The sequence below is a fragment of the Geospiza fortis genome, unplaced genomic scaffold (assembly GCF_000277835.1).
Source record: "Geospiza fortis unplaced genomic scaffold, GeoFor_1.0 scaffold131, whole genome shotgun sequence".
Classification (NCBI taxonomy): domain Eukaryota; kingdom Metazoa; phylum Chordata; class Aves; order Passeriformes; family Thraupidae; genus Geospiza; species Geospiza fortis.
In genome coordinates, this window is record NW_005054391.1 from 2,647,115 (window position 1) to 2,665,851 (window position 18,737).

Here is an 18,737-nt window from a genome sequence, read left to right on the forward strand (position 1 = left end):
AAAGGTGTTGTGCAGACTTTTCCCCCGGGAGGGTGAGATTTATGCGCTGCATTATTGCTCCTCTCCTCCCCCCTCAAAGCAAGATGGACTCTCTCGTCTCTCTCTCTCACTCACTCTCTCTCTCTCTCTCGTTCTCTCCCCCTCTCCCTGTGTCTTGTCAGCCTTCAAGATCGACATTTTGTAACTAGGATGCAAACTTGATGGTGACCGGGGGCGGGGGCGAGGAGGGGAGACGGGAAAACCCTGGGTCACGGCGGTCTTTCTCCATATTTAATACCTTTTCTTTCCACCCCACCCCGGAGCCCGGATTCCGGTGGCCCTACACTTTGCACGGGCGAGGGTGGGTGGAGGGCGGGCGGCTGGGCTCTGCCGGGGGCCAGCGGGCATTACCTGAAACTGCTCCAGCCTTGCAGCCTTCGTCCGTCGCTCTGTCTGTCTGTCTCTTTCTCCTGGTGGTTCTCGTACCTGCGGTCTGGCAGCTTATTCTTGTTGTTAATTTTTGTGTTGTTTGGCTTATCCACGCGCGGGGATTGATCGCTCACTTGTGTAAGTTGCCGGGGGTTATTGTTATGTATGCCTCCTTTGCAGATGGTGGTCAACTTTCTGTCTTTTATTTTGATAATACATGTGAGTATTACTGTGTGTGCGTGTAAATAATAACGTGATGCATCTCTGTGTGTATGTATGTGTGTCTGTGCGCGCTCATAAACATGCATCCGTGTGAGGGAGAGAGACAGAGGAAGAACAACCCACCCTGCTGATGCACACTCAGATGATTTGCTCCATTTGCCCACTCCTAATGCCCTCTAAAGACACGGTGCATCTTTGTTTGCTCCTTACGGTTTCCTGCGACTGTCATCTTGTTTTAATGACAGTTTAGCTGGGATGGGGGTGAGGAGGAAGCAAGTTTCAAGTTTTGGGATCTCTCCTCTTGTTGGCGATGTGGTGAGTTGCAATATTGTAAAATCATGGTGTGCTGATGATGTGCCTTTATTTGATACTTTATAGGTTACTATCACATGACAAAGACTTTGAGACAGCTTCATCTTCGTCTGTCGGTAATTTCCATTTGCCTTTGTGGGTAAGTATTTGAACTGTACACATGAAAAAAAACCTTGGTTGTTGTTGATAAGATAGAGGTCCTCGTGCTGCCACTTTTTATGAGGAAGATGCTTGTTATGGTTTTAGCACCTCAGAAAATGTGTCTTCTCCAGGTGCTAATAGCTACTGCTAGAATACAAAGTTTGTATATAGGGGTTCCTCCAAGTAACCTGGAAATTAAAAGGTTGTGCATATTCAGAGCTCTCTTCTGCTTATTTTTTTTTAGTGGTGTTTTTTTTCCCTTAAACTTTGTGAAGACAACCAGCTGATTGACTTAGGGCAAAAGTTTTAGACCAAAGGAACATGCAAAGTGCAACACACAGGTTAAAAATGTAATGAACATGTAAAGTCCTTTTAAAATTCAGTGATAGAAAAGTTTGAGAATGTAAACTGAATAGGTAATTAGAAAACTCTGAAGGTCAAGAATCAATGACAAGTTTAGCAGAGCTGTAATGCTGATGCAACAGGAGTTTGTTCAGTTTTAACACGTAAACTGAGAGCTAGTTAGAGTTCCATCCATGCTCATTCTGCATTACTGTTTTTACTTTTGGCATTGATGAATGCAGATACCAATCAATTTGAAATATGTATCTTAGTGACTAATTTGCTAGTATTCCTATGTTTTCAGGTACACAGTGATTTTTTTTTTAATCTGCATTCTGGGAAAAGTTATGATAACTATTGAAGGGTTTGACACCTTTTAAGCTGAAGTGGAAGTGATAGTTTAAAGAAGAGGTTCTAAATTTTTGGGGTCCCGTTTAAAAATGACATAAAATGAGTGGCATTTGGAGCACTTCTCATACCATTGCCCGTGCTGTCACTGACCTACATTTGGCCCAAAATGGTAAGTGGGAGGTAGCATATCTTCTTGGTACTATTCTGCACATAATTAAAAACAAGACAGGACATGTATTTGGGGTAAGCTTAGTACTCATAAGTGCAAATGATTAATAACATACTCCTGACCTTTTGCAGGAAGCGTATAGCAGACATAGGATAAGTGATGGTCCCAAACATGCTGGCTTGAAGGGGGCTGTTGGGAGCAGCTGTTCTGGTATGACATTATAACCACAAAGCTAGTGTTGAGGCTGGGGTAGCCACTGTGGGCACTTGGTTTGAAGGGAGAATTCTGCTGTTCTCCAGTTCCTGCAGATTTACACTCAAATTTCAGGTTTTTGGATTTTGTATGTGTATGTGCAGGTCTCAGAGTATAAACACCAATTTCAATTACTGATTTTTTTTGTGACAGACTAGTTGCATAGGAGAATATTGCTTTTGGTTTTATAGCATTACTGACAAGGATTGTGTTCTGTGAAGAGTAATTTTTGCAACAGTTTTTTCTAAATAAAAATGCATGTAGAAATTCAAAACTGGCAGATAGGCTTCAAAATGTTGATCAGGGCTGAATACAAATGTTCTGATTTCTGAACTTAATTTTCTGTGTTTTCAGTTAAGAGTCACATGAGAGTGCTGTGAGTGCTAAGGACATTTTCTTTATTTTGAGTAATAGTAAAGGATACTGAACAAGAATAGCTCAGAGACCTTGACTCAGGTCTTGAGTCATTATCTGGTTTTAGTTTTATTATGAAGTCTTTTGGATGCATGGAATGTTGATCTGACAGTGAAGTGGTGATCATAATCTTCCCACACTTGGAGAGAAGTGGACCTTGGTTTTGTGCATCGTGCTTAATATATGTCTCACCTGATGTTGAACTGGCTTGAACAAAGAAAAGGGTAAGGTATCATTTTTACAAAAAAAAACCAAAATAGGAGCTTTAGAGGAAGACAAGAAATACATTTCATTGTAGCTTAAAAAAAAGGCAATGAATATAATGCGCCTAGTTAAGGTGAGGATACAGATGTTGTTAGGTTTGTCCATGACTAGAAATCTCTGTTTACTTTAGGGAGCTTTTATTTTGGTAAAAGGGAAGATTTATTTTGTTACACAGTTCTCACTAAAGTAACTGTTCATGGCTAGATTTTAGTCAGTCCTGACGTACAGGAGTTCTGGTTTGCTTGGCAAGTGCCAATGCAGGGCTGGTGTGTCACAAGATAGAAGGCAATGAGCTGCTTTGCAAGGAGCCTTGTGGATGTTTCAAAAATTGGCCCAAGCTCTCAAAAGTTTGTTGCACACTACTGTCTCTCTTGGCACAGCAAGCTGCTAAACCATGTCAAGCAGGCATGTAATTTAGCAGAAATGTAGCTGGTTTCTGTGTGGAGGTAAACTCAGAGTATTTAAGAAGCTTGCCCTTGACCCTTTGGAGTTTTGGGGGGCTGCTTGCTGTAAGCTCATTGCCTGCAACTTCCATTGGCTTCTGCAGGAGGTTTATTTAGGAAAGGAGTGTAGGAGTGATGGTGAGAGGAATTTGTCCATGTTTATTTTTCCCTTCAAGGAAGAAAACCTTTCTCTTTCATAGCTGTTGTGTGAATAATTAAATATATTAAATGTCAGTTTTCCACATAAAATATCAGAGGTAATCATGCCATTATTTTATAACTAATGTTTTTCCTGTTCATCCAGAATGCTCTTAATACACTTTGTTCGTAAATTAGTGGTTCTGTAATTGGCAATCCTGTAAGCATGTGAATATCTTGAAACAGATGACAAGTCTTGTTAAATTCACTGGTATTATTGCTCGCATTCGGAGCTTAAAGTTCTTCCAGGTGGCTGCCACTCATGGTCTAGGGGCTGAGGATGCGCAGTGTCTCTTGAGCTCATGAACATGGCATTAGGCAGGGCAGTCTTCTAGCTCAGAGCTGGAGAAAGAGTGGTGTGAAGAGAGGAGAACTTGACTGAGTGAGCTGGGCCGAGGTGCTCTTCCACCACATGTGGTGGTGGAAAAGGTGCAGGTAAGGTTGATGAGACCTGTGGTGTACAAGGCTCTGCTGTGATGTGAAGTTTGTAAATACACCTGCAGTGAAATTTGGATGCCTGGGAGGTGAGACACTGCTTCTCTTTCAACAGTACATGGCTTGTGTAGTGTTCAGATCCCCCTCTTTATCCGAAGGTGGTTTCTTGGTGGAGGAAGGTACTATAAATTAAAATTAGAGCTGAAGTGAAACTCTCATTTTATTTTTTGAGTGTGTTGCAGGCTGTCTCTGTGAGCTCTCGCAAGCTTCAAAACCAGAAGCTGCTTTACAAATTTTGGACCCAAGTTGGACCTCCTGTGAGCTGTCGTGATGATGGCCTGCTGTGACCACCAGTGGAATCAGCAGCACAGCTTTGGCCTGCTGATGTCTTCCGAGGTCTTTACTTTTAGAAGCATAGCCTTCTGTCCCTTGGTCACTTCTGAATGGAGAGTGACGATACTTCCCTGTATCATTAAATCATATGGTGCCTCTATATTTGGACAGTTTTCATGAGTGATTTAAGTTTTTCAAAGCAGTATAGATACTGTTGTAGCTTACTGTAAACTTAATAATTTATGTTTTCATTATTATTTAGGGGTCTATAAAGCTGGCTTGAACTTACTACCATATGTATTTCAAAATATTCTTGAGAAGAAATAGGTTAAAGTCATCCTTCTAAGTTCTGTAGTGTTATTTCTTTTCCTTGTACCATGTTTCTCCCTTTCCTGGGGTATTATTGCCAGAAGCCTTTTTGTTCAGTTTCATGTCAAAAGATTATTAGGACTTACTTCCTTTTTATTATTTTGGTTTTGGTTTGTTTTAAGATCAGTAATGATACAGTGTTTCTGTCTGAGAGTAATGGAGTGAGTGTGGTCCTGGTGGACATGGGAATTTCACAAAAGGCTACTACAGTTTTGGGTAGTTTTGGAAATGGTAGTATCTGAACCAGCCTAAGGATTACTCTGAATTTAAAAATGGCTTGATGGGCTGCTTTTTTGCATTGCTTGAAAAAGAAAAAAGCACATATTATTTTCTCAATAATAGTGATATTATTAATAATTGGAGGTTGTAGGCCTTGCCTTATTTATGTACTTCTGTCCTGTTTGGTGAAGCACACAAGCCATACCGTAATCACACACCTCAAGATCAGGAACAATCATTTTTTTCCCAGTTTTAGGCATCTGAGATGAAAAGCTGCGAAGGAGTGTAGGCTTTCCTGTAGTCACTTAGCAGGTTAGCAGTAGCAGGGAATGGAATAAAATCTGCATCTGACTCCTTAGTTTTGTGTCCTTTCCCTTGCTCTGAAGCTTTCCTGGTAAGTGCTTGTCTTGAGATGTGAGTAGACTCACTGAATTCTGTGCCACTTGGACATCTTCTGCCAATACTCCACTTTCATTCATAATGCTGTTTTAAAAAAATATCCCACCTTCAGAATGTTGTGAAGTTACTGACTTACAATTTGGTTATATTTATTGACAAGACAGTGTAAAGTAGGAGGAGAGCTTACTTAAGAGCTTTTGCCAGTAAACATGGTATTTAAACTGCTGTTTATTGCAGTATTTATTACCCCTATTTATTTAATACTAACCTGGTAAAGTTAATGCAAGGAAGAAAATGATTCTTCATAGTGATGTTTTAAAAATGTGATTAATGTGAAATAGTTCTTCACAATTAAATTATTTTTTCATATTCATAATCTAATGTAAAGTGACAACTGATTTTCTTATAAAACATGGAATTGACAGAAGCAACTACTTTGGCACTCTGGCAGTATTGTATAGAGTAACTTGCTTACCGTACTTTTATTTCTAGAGACGGTGTGTGTGAGATTTTCAGATTTGCTGTTTACCGGTGTTTTGTTACTCAAAATAAAAATTTGATGTAAAAATTTGAGGTGTATTTGAGGAGTAAAGCACACTTTACTTAATGCCTGGGTGTAGACCTATTTGTAATGTTCTCACAGTGATAGCAGTGTTTTATTATTTCTAATATTTACAAATTTAATTACCTAAAAAATGAATCAACAAAGAGGAAAAACATGGTTTTGACACTTTCCAGTGTTCATGCTTTTTCCTTTATAGCACACAAATGCATAATGTAATAGCAAGACCTTATGAGCGTGGACAATTCAGCATGTGAAAATAAACTAGCTTCAGGCATATCTGAGTACAAAGAAACCTAGTACAACAACATTTCAATTTTTAGCGAGGGAAAGGAAAGTTAACAGGATTTTATGAGGCTACACTAAGAAAATCAGTTGCTTAGGAAGCATGGGATTTTTATTGTCAGAAATCTTTCACGTGGGTGTCTCTAAATAAGACATTTTATAAAATGTAGCAAATGCTGAAAGTAAGAAGCAGCATTTTATTGACCCTTAATGTCACAGAGCCTCATTCAGCAAAGATAAAAATAATTCAGTGGACTTGCACAACATGGGATCTATGGAACTTAATGCAAGTGGAAGCTCTCTTGACAAGAAGCTTATCGAGTACTGTCTACACCTTCCCTTTCTGAGGGAAAGTGGGAAGGTGTCTTCCTTCTGGCTGTGTGGTGTTTTGTTTGAGGGTTTATCATGTTTTCTTTCTGAAAGGCATTATGTGTGTAGCAAATTGTCTGCTTTGAAACTTTGTGGAATGCCCCTAACTGCTTCCTGGCTGTGGGATCGCTCTCTTCTTACACAGGTGTAGCAACCAGAAGATTTCTGCCACCCTCACTCCTGGGAGGGGCTTTGTCCTGTGCTTCTGAAACCCCAGGGTCCCCAGGGCAGGATTAGGCACATGCATTAAAGGCCTGCTCCTCGGTTCTGTTCCTGAGAACTGAGCTGGCCTGTTGCAGGATTCAGGTGAGGAAGTCTTAAGCCTGGTTCTGTGCACTGGTGAGCTGGGTAAAGGATTGGTGACTGTACCGTGCTGCAGAGTGTCAGGCAATGTTTCAGTGTTTGATGGCTTTCAACCAATACCTTTCACTTCATTCCCCAATATGTTTTTTCTGCTGGCTACATAAGGACTTTTAAACTTAAACCTTGCTGGAAGTTGTCCATCTTTTTGTTTCGAATATTTTGTTTTTCATTTGTACCCATATCTTGCACAGTCAAGAGATACCCAGCAATGGGAGTGGGGAAAGCATGTCACACAGTAGTAGTTAGGATTACGTCTCTTGCAGTAGAATAGTACATCTTCCCTCTGCAGCCTGTGCGTTCTTCTGTGAAACAAATAATTCTAAGTTTTTGTTTGTGTATGTCAGAGAATGCATTGTTTTGTGGTTGGCAAAGCAATGTTTAAGAGAGACTTCAAGAGAAATTTGAAGGTGAAACTGGATAAAGAAAACATTAGATGAGAATGGAAGGACTGAGGGAGGACTTGATTTCTTGCTTCATTTCATTTTTGTGGGTGGCTGTGTTTGGGTTTGCTTTCCCTAAGTGGTGGTCTTTGAGCCACATCCTGCCTACAGTGAACTACAGTTGGCAACATCATGCTGACTTACGGGGAAGTACAGGAACATCAGTTTCTCTTAACCTCATGGCTGAAGAGCCTGATCTTGCAGTTACAATTGTACAGGTGAATTCCTGAACAAAAAGCCAGAACCAGACCTGCATCATCGACAATGTGCACCTCTTTGCAGGTTTGCTGGGTGAAGTTCTGGTGGCCTGTAATTCCTCAGGAAAGCTGCAGGTTTCACATTATTCTTAGTTATTGCTGTGCAGATAGTCCTGCTAGGGACTGGCACCTGTTGTACTCACAAAGTTATAGGCCATCCCTGACCTGATGGTGAGCTGGGAGTAGAGAGAGACATTGCTTGAACATGCCAAGTTCCTGTAAATGAGAAGAGGGTGGAAGAGCATGAAGTGTGAGAATGCCATTTGGTAGATGATAAGTCTCCTGGCATGTAAGCCATTTTGTTCAAGTATGTTTGCTTTACAAGTTGGCTGTCTATGTCGAGGGAAAGAAAGCGTTCTGATGTACTTCAAATCAATGGGCAGAGATTATAGATTTGGAAAGAAGTACCATTTTCACCTCCACTTCCTTGGTAAAGCTATCTTCAGCTGCTCTTTCTCTTTCCAAAAGGTTTCTTTATATCCAAATTTCATGTGGAGTAGCGTAAACTTCTTGCCTAGCTCAGTTCTAATCAGTCAATGTTCCATGTCGCAAACTTGTGAGTTCCAGGGTTTAGCTTTTGTTTGAATATATGTGTAATTCTTTTTCTTATTTAAGTTTCTTTATTTGTATTCCCTCTAATTTGTTTGAGATGCTCTTTCATACATTGTGTTAAACATCAATCATCAAGTGCTCATAATGTATTTTGAAACAAGTATGCAAAATTGCAGCATGATCCTGCACTGATTACAGAACTATAGCATATGAATTAATAAGAAAATAAAACCAGCATAATTAATTTCCAGCTGCTTTTGGAGAAACAGAGGTATTTATAAGGGGAAATTTGGTGTGTGCAAATTAAAGAATGGCAAAGCTGGTAGCAAATATATTAATGCAGACAATTATTCACAATTTACTTCCTCTGTTGTATTGATTAAAAATGTGTTTTAGTGCTGAAAGAGTAAACAGAAGCTCCATTGCCATTCTTCTAAAATGGTTGGACTAAATAAAAAGCACAAGTGTCAGAAGTAGAGCAAGAAAAGGAAGTTTTTAACTTTAAAATAAGGGAAGTAAATAAAAGGTAACTAAGTGTAATGGTGGAATTTGTCCATTTCTCATTACCATGAGATTTCCATTAATATGAGAAAATTGCCTGTTTGTGTGTGTGTGTTAAATAATTTTTAAGTGTTATTTCCCTTGCATCTCTTGTATGTGCTTGTGCTTGTCTGTCTTGCCTCAGCACTGTGTACCAAAGCAGCAGAGGGTAAAAAAAGTCCATGGTTGAAAGTGACCCAGGTAAAATCTCACACTGTGAGTGCCCTTGCCATAGTTTGGTTCTTCAGAGTCCTTTGGAGGAAGCTGTTGAGGGGATCTGGATACTCAGTTGTCGATTTTGAAATCACCTGGTTTGCTGCTACTCAGAGTGGGCCTGTTGCTCAGGTGGGAACTCCAAACAAAGCTTTTGGGTCTGTGTGCCTGCGATGTCTTCCTGGTTTTTAATCAGCAAAGGAGGATCCTGCCCTCTAGAGAGAGATGTCTAGAGGAAATGGATTATTTATTTATATAGTGAAGTGGACTCTCGAAGATGTCCCTGTCGAGCTTTCTGTTTCGCTGCGCCATGTGCTGATGGGGCCGAAGTGAGTGAGAGGATGCTGGAGTGCGCAGAGGGAAGCACCTGAGAAAACTGACCAGATACCGTGTTTTGTCTAGGAAGTGTTCTGCTGGTTTCACTGCCACAGCTGATCTGGTTTCTGTGTGCAGCCTTGCTTTTCTAGATGGACCCACAGGGCTGCATTTGACGTTTGCTGTTACTCTTCACAGAAAGAAGGAAATCAAAATGGGAGGTGAGGTTGTCATCACAGACATGCCCATGCAGTGGGTTACACAAGAGAAAGGCACAGTTCAGATCTACAGTGGGGACAGTGTGTGTTCTCTTATTCAAGGATCCTAGAGGGGAAAAAAATATCTTTGAGTGGGGATGGTGTTTTGTGGAGCTCTAACAGGCATTGCAGAGATTGAGTAGGGCTGAAGGAGAGAGTGGGGGCAGGCACACTGAAAGCAGGGGAGGTTTTATGCCTCCTATTCCTGGCCATGGTGAACCCCTCTCTACGTATGCTCCCATGTCTGCAGCCTTGACATTCCAGTTATACCTATTGAACTGATTTAAATCAGGATTGTGCTCAATAAATACATGGGTTAAATTGGTGCTTGTAATCTCATTTTGCTTTGGTATTTTTGTTTTTTCAGGAGCAGTCTCCATTGGTAGACAGCATTAAAATGTGTGGCCCAATTTATCCTTTACACCAAATTAGGCACTACTTTTTTTTGTTATTTCAGAGCATGCACTGTATGCCTCTACACAGTTTCTAAGTGATTTCATGGCCTATGTGCATTTATCTAGATTGCAACTGTTAAGAAAGTTTTTATTTAGGACATGACAAATTATGCATTTTTTTGATTGTGGCCTTTAAAAATGTCCTACTTAATAAAATTACACTCATGCACAAACACAAAAATAAATGCAAATAGATTTTGCACTTAAAATAAAACTAAAATATTATCCCTAGTAAGGTAACTAATTCTGCTTAAGTGAATGCAAGCTTTTAGAACTAACAGAACTCAAACTTCTTTGTTTTCTCAGAAGAGAAGGAAAACAAATAATCCTACTCTTTGAATTCCCAGTTACTTTCCCAGCTTTACAGGAAGTGCCGTTAAGTGACATACGGAGCAAAGACTCAGCAGATGCAATGGAAGATATTAGTTTCAGATAACTTAGTTCTAAACCTAATACTTGTTCTTGGTACTTCAAGGAAGACTTACCTGTTGAGTGTTTGAGCTTTGCTTACAGTTTTGACATCAAACATTTGCAATTTATTTTAATATAAATTGAGTTACATAATATTACAGTGGAATTTAACATTGGTTTGTAATTTAATGGCGAATTGCAATTAGATTTTTTTTTGCTAAAATACATCTAGCAACAATAACATCTGAAATGCTGATATGATTTCTTTGTTCAGAAAGAGTTCATTTGTAACAGAATCTGTTTCTGTTAAGCAGAATATATTTTTTAGATGACTTTAGCATCTATTATCTGGTTCCTGTTTGTAATAGCAGATGCCTTGGACAGTATCTTCTGCCATTAAGGAATGCAGAGTAGCTCACTAGGTAACACTGTGGCCATATTTTGTTGTTGTTGTTGTGCATGCTAGACCCCTCTGTAGCTTCTAAAAGATAGAGATCAACAGATCTCTGTTTACACAGATATGTACTTAACATTAAAAAAATTAATTATTTTAAAATTGCTGTTACAAGCTTTACATTTGACTATGTGGTATGTGATTGTGACTTTAATGGTTGAGGGGGTACTTTACAACATCCAGGAGGGAATCTAGCACTGCTGGTCAGAGAAAGCAAAACATGAAACCAAGTTGTTACTGGATGCTGCATGTATTGCTAATGTATTAGAGAGAAAAAGAAATAAGGAAAAAGAAATTGGTATATATGCCATAGCAGCTCTGTGGCTGACACGAATTCTACCCCCCACCCTACCAAAATATTAATAGCATCCCTGCAGTCAAAAAGCTTGATAATGTGTATTGACTCTGCAGCTCCATGCATTTTTTCTGTAGCAGGGGAACTGTGTAGCAGTATTTGCGACCATTAAGGAATGCAGAGTTAGACCTCAGGTAAGAGAAGAGTTATGCTCAGAAATGCAGTGTGCCTGAGGCCTGGTGGTACAGTTACACAAACTGTGTACAAATGCAGTTTTGCCCTTGCCTCCCAAAAAGGAGGAATTACACACTTGAAGAAGTGGTTTTATGTCCTTCACTCTCTGGTGCAAACATAGGTTTCATGATCTTGTCTTTGTCCTGGTTTTCTATTTTCTTTTGTATCAACGTATAGGGTATTCAAAGTCTCAGCAGTTATTGTGGTCTAGAAGAACTAAATATGATAAGATTAGAAAGCTGAATAGAAATCAGAGGAAAATTGGAGCAAAGGTCAAAATGCTATTGCAGGTTGCAAATGTTTAAAATGGTCAATTTTTATAAAGAAATAAAAAGAAAACCTTCCTTAAAAATTGAAACAGGAAAATTACTGACTATTTCTTACTCTTAAGAGAACAAGCTAAAGTAAGATGAATCACTCATCCTGAAAGGGTCGTCATTTTCGTTTTCACATACATTTGATTCAAGATTAGTAAGAAAATAGCATAGTCATATATTTAGGTAACTTTTTTGATAAGAGCTGTTTATTGCTGAAGCATTCATGTTTTTAACTGCTCCAAAACAATTCACTTTTTTTTACCATAAGCGTTCCAACAGAATGCTTTTTTTACTTCTCACCCACCGTGCTGTTCTTGTGGCACTCCACCTGGAGAACTGCATCCAGCTCTGGGATCCCCAGTATAATAAAGTCATGGACGTGTTGGAGCAAGTCCAGAGGACGGCTATGCATTTGATCAGAGGGCTGCAGCACCTTTCCTATGAGAACAGGCAGGGAGAGTTGGGATTTTTTGACTTGAGGAAGACATGGGTCCAGGAAGACCTTGTAGCAGCTTTCCAGCACCTCATGAGAGAGATGGAGAGGGACTTTTCGTGAGAGCAGGTTGTGACAGGACAAGGGGGAATGGTTTCAAACTGAAAGAGAGTAGATTTAGATTACATATTAGGAAAAAATTCTTTACTGTGATGGGATGACTGCACTGGCTGCGCCATCGCTCATTGTTCAAGGCCAGGCTGGATGGGGCTTGAGCAACCTGGTCTAGGTGAAGATGTCCCTGCCCATGGTTGGGGAGTTCGAATTAGATGACCTTTAAGGTCCCTTCCAACCCAAACCATTCTGTGATTCTTCAATGTGGCTGATTTTATAATTACTGCACTTTCATAGGATTGAATTATTCTTGTCCTAACTTGCTTCTTCCTCCCCTCCCCTTATAGACGCATGAAATGTTGAGGCTTTCGTTCCTTTCAGAAAATAAATATTGGAGCCAAGATTTTATCGGGAGAATTTGTATCTTTGACAGTGTTCTGTCTGAAATGTCTCAGAGAAACCTGTTAATCTGCATGTGCTTAGCAGTGTTCTCCTGCTAGGTTACATTGGAATGGAATTCTGGTCAGGCTACAAAATCTGGGTGTAAATTCACTTTGGTCTGAAATCAGAGTTGATATGAACTTGTGCAATTCCGCTGAGGCTGCTGAACAGAATTTGATTGTGTTTGTCTGGGGGATTGTGGCAAGACCAGTTAAGAGAAGTGTGTGTTTAAAACATTGCTGAAACTACATCAGTAGCACTTGATCAGAGGAATGAGACACCCTCATTCCTTTCTATTTTTTATTGGGGGGCCAGGGAAGAGGTGGCATTGGGTAATGGTGATGGTGGTGGTGTCCCATCACTGCAATTAAAACTCACTTCTTTCCTTTTTCTTTTGAGAGTTAGTCAGATGGATGAACTTAGTGAAATAATCAACCGGCAGTCCATATTTAGATGATGGGCCAGTCTTTTTTTTGGAACAATTTTAAACTGAGGAACCAGAAGCATTTCTGCTAGTGCTGAACCAAAGTAGTCTCTGCCAAGCAGTCTGCTTTTGTGGTGGCTGTAGCCAAGCACAGAGGGAGTGGAAAAACAGGTGCACTGTCTTAGCCTGAGCGCTTCAAGTTTGTGTAAGGTAAACTGTAGAGGAATGTCCTTTGCACATGTTGTGCACTGTCTGCAAAACAGATTCTGTTACTTCCCCAAGTACTTCTCCCACACACCAAAAGTGATGGGGGCAGCTTACCTGATTTCGCCCATCTCCCATCCAAAAAAGAGCCGTGCTGTTGCCCAGGAGCTGCACTCCATTAGGTGTAATCACTGTCATGCTGAGTTCAGTGAGAACTTTGTTACAGACTTCAGTGGAAATAAAGATTTTCTTAAAAGTCAGAATTTGTGGATCTCATTGAGATCTTAAAGGTTTGTGTGTACTCTACCAGTGTCTGGTAAATCTGGTGATTGGCATGAATTTTCCAGTTTTACAAATGTGATTGAAAGTATACAGTAGCCTTAGAATAAAGGTAGAGTATGCCACTATAGCCTTTTCAGCTATGGAGACCAAATAAAGCAGTTTAACCATTTGCAAAGGTGAGGTGATGATAACTTCTGCCCGTGTAAAGTGTTGTGCAGTTTCTGAAAGAAGCACTAGTTAGTGAGTAGCAGGGCAGAAACTTGAGAAGAGTTGTCCACATTTGTCGGTTGGTTTTTTTTGTTAGCCCTGTCAGGGTAAAATGGCAGTTGCATTAATTGTAGCTGTGTGATAATACTTGGGGAAAATTTTACACTGAGGGTTGTTGATTGTGAAGATCTAGAAAAAGATCTTTCTCTGATTCTTTCTCTGGAGAGATGGACTTCAGGTCCACCCTACCAGAGAATCAAAACCATTCACTTTCTAAACAGGTATGTAACAAATCTTTTAAGAGTGTGTACTGTAGAACACAGGTAGTGTTGTCATTTATATATTACATATTTTGTTAAACAGCATGTTTTTAGGGTGTAATAACATTTTACTGTTCTATTGTGTGCTTTTGTAGGCATCAACTAATTACATTTTACAAACATTTCAGAACCAGTGCTACCCCACCCCCATTTTGCAGTCTGCAGAGTAGACTCAGGGATATTCAGGTAAGACCAAGATGATAGAATGAAGTATGGAATTCCTAAACTTCCTGCAAGTTCTTACATAACTGTTAAACTTACTGCACTGACGACCTCTTTATTACTGAAATATCTGCCCTGTGCACATTACTTTCCTCTATTGATTGGTGGAAAAATGGTGATGAAGTGTTACCTGTTGATTTCTAGCTTCCTGGTTGAGTACATGTGAACTTAGACTTGAGCAATCTGTTCGCATCCAAATTCAGTTCAGGATTCTTCCTCCACCTCTAAGAGCTTGTGCTGCCTGATAGGAAAATACCCTTGCAGGTCAGAGCTTTTGGGCCTGGTCTTCTGTTCTTCCAAGCCCAGGCCTCTTCTTAATGTAGTGCTGTGTGAATATTGCCTTCTGTTCTTCCTAATGCTCTGAAAAAACTTTTGCAAGGATGCATAGGCATGTTTTGTTTGCTGTACAAGATGTGTGAAGGTGATAGAAACATATTTGTGCTGGTTCTAAGAATGAGCTAAAATATCCTATTGCTCAGAAGGACTTTGTAAAGTCAGGCTTTGTTTCTACCTACATATTTCAGTATGTTCAGTTCAGCTCTTCAGCCAGAGCTTCTTGATGTAAGGATTGGCACAAGTGGCCTCGAAGGAAATCAGCATTGTGGAAGTGTGGGATTTTGCAGGGTACTTTGTAATTCAGGTGCCAAGTTTGAACTTATAGTTTAGTATTGGGTCAGTACAAGCGCATCTAATGACTGTCTTTCAAAACAGATAAGACTGAGAATCCATAGATCTTGCGCTTTCGTTTCTTAGGCTAGTACAGTTAAGAACTGTGGACTTGTGTGCACCTAGGGTTTTAAATAACTTCTGTTTTCTCAGTTGGTATACAGTCTTGGGCATACCAGAATCTGATTTACAGAAAACTCTTAATATCTTGTTCACCTCCTGATTTCAAATTTAACTATCTGTATGCTATACTGTGAATCTGTAGATCCCAAGGAAGTTATCTCGCATCCTTGTTCTACAGTTCCAGCTAGCACTATCAGGTTTTTTAACTACTCATCTTTTTTTTTTTTTAATGTGATCAAATTTGCATCTTTTGGACTGAGTCTTTTCATCTCTTGGGTTTATGCTGCCTGCAGCATTATTCTGGTAATTCTGTCTGCTGGAAAAAAAACCAGAACAACTGAAAAACAAATTCTGAAAAAAAAACCCCAACAAAACAAAATATGGGAGAACAGCCTATAGATTTTAAGGAGCTTGTCCTGAAGAATGCTGGTCCTGCTTGTTGTCCAAAGAATTGATTTTTATTTCACAAATACAAAAGTTTTTTGTCCATTCATTTTTAAGGATTGTGCTTCAGTTGTGGAGAGCACAAAGATCTTTATATACTTGATTATTTTAGGGCCCAGTCCTGCAATGCCTCTGTCATAGCAGTCTCCTTGAGCTATTGCAGTTGCAGGATTGAAGCTGTACATGCAGCTAATCTTACAGGGGCCTGATCCTGCTCTGAGACCTTTTGGCACAGCTCCTTGGCACGTGCACAGTTCTGGGTAAGCTCTTGTGGCTTGGTATCAATTAAATAATGGTGTAGATGGATCTGATTGTGTATTCCGGTTTATGTAGCAGTGAGGTTCCGCTTGGAAATCTCATAAAGCAGGCTATGTGCAGAAGTTGGTAAAGTCTGTAACCTGGGTGATTTTAGAGGTGCTTCTCAAGAAATAAGATAATTAGATTCAGAACTTTCCTCGTTTCTCCTTGAAATGTAAAGCTAAACAGTTGACAGGGAAAGTAGATCAATAAGAATATACATACAATAAAAAACAGAAGGAGCAAGTGGCCCAGTAGTGTTTGGTTTGTTTTGTGGGTTTTTGTTTGTTTTTAAATACTTCTTTCTCCAGTAAGTACATGAATAAAGTAATTAATTTATGTGACTTCTTGGAAAGTTCCCTCAATAAAAGTTTGCAAAAGCCAAATAATGTTTTTGTAGAAAAATAAATATTCTGAGAAAATGTAAAACAAATCTTATCCTGACAGCTAGGCAGTAGTGCTTCAGATGGGAACCAGGCTCAAGCCATGTCATGACTCTTCCTTGACCTGGAGCAGATGTTTCTGTCTCCTTGGAGAACTCACAACTTTAAGCGAAGTTAATGCCGGTCAGTTTTTGCTGCTGGTGTTCAGAATACTGTGCAATACTTTCAGGAAGATCTGAAAAATTATCAGGTACTTTTCAGTCTGCTGCTGCTTGAGAGTCCTGTATTGTCAGGTCCAAATGACTTACACTTACGAAGGAGAGTATGTCTAGTCAGGGTATGAGAATTATGTTTATGCTTCCACTGGTTTCAAAGCATCCTGAAGAATATGGTACTATCTCGACTCTCTGGTACTGCAATTAGACTGCCATGGGCTTGCAGACATGCAGAAAGTTAGCTCAGGGATCTTCTTGCTGGACTAGTAACACTGCAGAATATAGGACTCGTAGAGAAATGAAAATAAAAAAGATATGTCAGAATATGATTCAAAACAAAATTTCTTACAAGGTCCTAGTATTTACTTCTTATGCACTATGGTGTTATTGAGACCTGCAGTGGATGTTGGAACCAATCCACTCTGTTGCTAGAGCATGCTCTTTCTTTTTCTCTGTAGCCAGGGACTGAAGGTGGCTCTTAGGTACATGTCTGCAGTTACAGTGAGACTGGCATAACGTCAGGGCGCTCCAGAGCAGGGAAAAATCTGAAGCAAATAAGCTCTGGGTTAGGAGGTGTCTATATTCCTAAGGCTCACAGCGAGGTAGAGAATAGTGATGCCTGTCGTGTCCTTGCAAGGTGTTGCCTGTGTTGGGGTCAGGTAGAGTATGCTCTGTGGTTCTGATTCCCTCGTCATCCAGACTGATGACTCTTCTAGAGCTCCTTACCAGTTTCTGTCTGAATTTCCTGTAGTGGAGATAGGGATGGGTAAGGACAGCTGTGAGAGTAGCGTTTTGGTGCCTTACAGACAGCCAGGACACTGACATACCTCAGTCTGGGAAAGATTCTCAGTGTTGCAGCAGAGGTGTGGTCAGAGATTGTTGTGAACACCTATGAGCTTTGCCTTGTAAGTTAATTGTGTTGCTACTAGGACCTTAAAAATATATAAGAGATAAGGGGTTGTGTGTGAGGGAATATGATGGCTGTCAGACACAACCTCACTTCTGAAGCTACCAGGGAAGCTAGTGAGACTCTGAAACTTTTTATTTAGAACATACAATTTATGTTCTTCAGGTATGCTGTGCCAATTGATTTATAGCCTGACATTTTGTTATTGTTTCAGTCTTGAGCAAAAATTCATTCTGTTTATGGATTAAAAAAGATGCTCTTGCTGCATTTCCTTTTGCTGTGGATCTGTAATTACTGTTCTTGAGTCCATTTATGAGCGAGTAAAGGCCTTTAGTAGAGGTGATTTGCTTTTGACATCAGGAAGAACTGTTCCTGTTTCAACTTTGTTGACAGTTTTTTCTCTAGCAGAAGGAAGTTCCGAGGAGTTAAGTTTGCTACAGTTAGCATCAAGTACACAGCATGATAGATCTCCCAAGTTCACTGAAGCAGTTGTGGGATTAAATTTTTCTGCATCCGTAACAAATCACTCAACTCCAAGAACAGACAGGAGCTTGTTGAGGTTGTTGATTAGGTTCATGGAGTCACATCATCTGCAATCCTCTGTGCTCTTTCAGTTTTGATATTTGGAATAGCCAAGGTTTGGCTTAAATAAAAAGAGAAACTCATGCCTTCCCACTGACTGCAGCTGCTGTTGTCTTGTGCATCTCCACAAAGTAGGTGTGAGAAATTGCCTGTCAGAGGGGCAGCAGACAACATGTAAGATGTGAGGATGAGGATCCATTCATCTTCACCTTCCTGTTACTGTGGTGGAAAAGTCTTTCTATACCAACTGTCTTATTCTTCTTTGGAGAACTCATTCATTAAGTTGGCCATGTATGATAGAGATGGCTGGACAAGGAGAGGAAAAACATAAAACAGGAAGTCAAATTGCAATTAAAAAGTAAATACATGGAATAGGGTCTTTCAGGAGAGCTAGACATGTTATCACCATATAAAAAGTTAAGCATATATGTAATTCTTTATAAGACTGAGCTTATTATTTGGTTTAAAAATTGCGCTGGAATGCAAGAATTTTCAGTCTAAATTTGTATTATTTCTGTGTGGAAACTTTTGAATATGTGAAATTTGCTAGTGGTGACAAGTATTTGATCATAATGTTATTTTAAACTTGGACGCATCAGCTTCCAAAATTTAGGACTCTTGACAGATACTTAAATATTTAAAACACCCTCTATAAGATTACTAAATCCAGCAGTTCAGCTATATAAACAATGCTAAGGATAATGAACCAGAAATATTCAAAATGGCATACCCTCTCCTATTTCAACGTTCACCAGGGTGAATCACAAGAAAAGTAACTCCTAAATGTTTATTTGTTTTAACTCACTACTTTACTGATGATCCAAGCTTTCAGGGAAACCCATGAAGTCCCACAAGGTGGCAGGAGCTAACTGTTCTATACTAG

General features: G+C 39.8%; 1 protein-coding gene across 4 annotated transcripts in view; it reads left to right on the forward strand.

The window, feature by feature from the left end:
• The first annotated feature begins 988 nt into the window (after nt 1-988).
• Nucleotides 989-18,737, forward strand: part of BBX (BBX high mobility group box domain containing) — a 131,303-nt gene continuing 113,554 nt past the window's right edge. For 3 of the 4 annotated variants that reach the window (XM_031060794.1, XM_031060793.1, XM_005425610.2), the window contains exon 1: nt 1,013-1,081. The gene's annotated coding sequence lies outside the window, so the exon portion shown is untranslated. Of the gene's footprint in view, nt 1,082-18,737 lie in introns of all 4 variants that reach the window. The other variant, XM_005425608.2, reaches the window with a different exon arrangement.